Here is a 2,846-nt window from a genome sequence, read left to right as displayed (position 1 = left end):
GGTTGTTGGTCTCATTGAGCCTCATCATTTACAAGAGACCTGTTTTTCATCCACCCATACCATCATCTTTACCCATTTATTCCATTTTGGGTCACGGGGGTCGCTGGTGCCCATGTCCAGCAATCACTGTGCGAGGGGTGGGGGACACCCTGGACAGGTCTCCAGTCCATCACAGGGACACATAGAGACAAACGAGACAAACAACCATTCACTCTCTCACTCACACCTAGGGACAATTTAGAGTTACCAATCAGCCTAACATGCATGTTTTTGGTCTGTGGGAGGAAACTGGAGTACCCGAAGAAAACCCACGCATGCACGGAGAGAACATGCAAACTCCACCCAGAAAGGTCCCTGGACCGGGGTTTGAACCAGGGACCTGCTCGCTGAGAGGCAGCAGCTCTACCAGTTGCGCCACTGTGCTGCCCAAGAGACCTGTTTTTAATTTATTTAATCAAATGTTTACAGATGTTTAACAACCTGTTAAAATCCACCAAGATGCAGGAAATGGCATCTCTTTTATTCCAAATTTTCTGGGGGAGGAACCACGACCCCCCCCCCCCCCAACCTGCTATTTGTGTTCCAGCATCAATTGTTTTACAAATTAATCCCTGTATTTATATATATTTATATGCATCAAAAACAACGATGAGTCCAGCTACAGGCAGGAGGTGGAACACCTGGAGATCTGGTGCAGGAGTAAGAATGATGAAGAAGATGATCGTGGACTTCAGAAGGAATAAGCACACATACCACTGAACATAGGAGGATCTGCGGTGGAAGTGGTCTCCAGCTACAAGTACTTTGATGTACACATGAACAACAACCTCAGCTGGAGCAACAACACCACCAGCCTGATGAAGAAAGATCATCAGAGACTCTACTTCCTCAGACGGCTGAGACGAGCTGGTCTGGAAGCTCAGTCCTCACCTCCTTCTACAGGTGTGCAGTGGAGAGCATCCTGTGCTCCAGGCTAGCATCAACGTGTGGCATGGAGGCTGCACAGCTGCAGAAAGAAAAGCTTTGCAGAGAGTGGTGAAGGCTGCACAGAAGATGTTGGAGTCAGTCTCCCCACCATCACAGACATCTACACCTCCAGATGCAGGAAGAGGGCCACGTGCATCATGAAGGACCACACTCACCCAGCACACACACTTTTTGCCCCGCTCCCCTCAGGAAGGAGGTTGAGGAGCATTAAGTGTAGAACCACTAGACTGAGGAACAGCTTCTACCCTGAGGCTGTTAGACTCATGAATCTCTAACTAGAATAATCACTGTGAAAAATCACTGTGATGCCACTTGATAGTTAATATGTGCTGCTGACTATCCATGATGCTGATCTCATGCTGCTGATTTATTTCATGTTGCTGTGTTCAGTCGTCCTCATCTGCTCACACAGACTCATGTTCGTGCTGCTGTTGTTTGGTGTATTGTTTTGTACTAGTAGTGCTTAGTGTATTTTTAGTGTAGTCTTAGTTTAGTGTTTCTTAGTTAATGTGTCAGATCTTATTACTGTTTTTCTTTACAATTTGTATTTTTGTTGGCTGTAACTGCGACCCTATGTACATAGTTTTGTTCCACCTCATGTATCACATGTGATGTGAATGAAAATGAAGAACCTTGAATCCCCTTGAATATAAATGCAACTGATCTCCTGGTTTGAAACTACGGTTAGCTCTCCATCCTCAGCAAGTTTTCTGTGTTGCTGCCTTGCCATCCTGCCATCATGGTTCAGTCCTTCCAGCCTCGGGCTCAGGCCTGTCATAGCCTCTGTCTCCATGATCCTCCATCTGCCTGCACGGACCAAACTCTACGGACTCATTCGGTTCTGCGGGAAAACCTTGGATGTTCTCCGTCTGCTGGACCCAGTTCAGGAGGGCAGTCTGGGAAGGCAGCTGCTACGGTCATTATTACCATGAAGCTGCTGATGGGACCTGCTAACAAGATCTGCTAACGCTGCTAACAACACCACACCACTAAACAGTACCATGATGCCAGTGGGACCATGGTGTTAAGAGAAGCCTCTCTGTCATCAGAACCACTCTGCCAGTCGGACCGTGTTGCTGTAGGTTTATTTCTTTTTCACTTTTGGTGCCTTGTTTCTGTATTTTTGTTGCGTGCTTGGGCAGCACGGTGGCGCAACTGGTAGAGCTGCTGCCTCTCAGCGAGCAGGTCCTTGGTTCAAACCCCGGTCCAGGGGCCTCTCTGGGTGGAGTTTGCATGTTCTCTCCGTGCATGCGTGGGTTTTCTCCGGGTGCTCCAGTTTCCTCCCACAGACCAAAAACATGCATGTTAGGCTGATTGGTAACTCTAAATTGTCCCTAGGTGTGAGTGAGAGAGTGAATGTTTGTTTGTCTCGTTTGTCTCTATGTGGCCCTGTGATGGACTGGAGACCTGTCCAGGGTGTACCCCGCCCCTCGCACAGTGATTGCTGGACATGGGCACCAGCAACCCCCGTGACCCAAAATGGAATAAACGGGTAAAGATAATGGATGGATGGATGGATGTTGCGTGCTTTGAATAAATCCTAGTTTACGTGAGTTTCGGGGCTCCGAGCCCGACACCGCTCACATTAATCGTGTAAATTATAGCCGAACAGAACCTATGAGAATCGTGCTCCTCTTGTTTGGTGTATTGTTTTGCACTATTAGTGACTGGCGTATATCTAAGATCTTTTAGCTTACTGTTGGACGTTCGTTTAGCGTATATCTTAGTTTATGTCTTAGATCCTTATGTACTGTTTCTTTTTTACAATTTATATTTTTGCTATTGTTTAATGTAACTGGGACCCTGTGTGCACAGTTTTGTTCCACCTCATGTACCACATGTGATGCAAATGATAATAA

This window comes from Nematolebias whitei, chromosome 11, assembly GCF_014905685.2.
Source record: "Nematolebias whitei isolate Nwh7 chromosome 11, NemWhi1, whole genome shotgun sequence".
Taxonomy (NCBI): Eukaryota; Metazoa; Chordata; class Actinopteri; order Cyprinodontiformes; family Rivulidae; genus Nematolebias; species Nematolebias whitei.
This window is presented reverse-complemented; position numbering follows the sequence as displayed.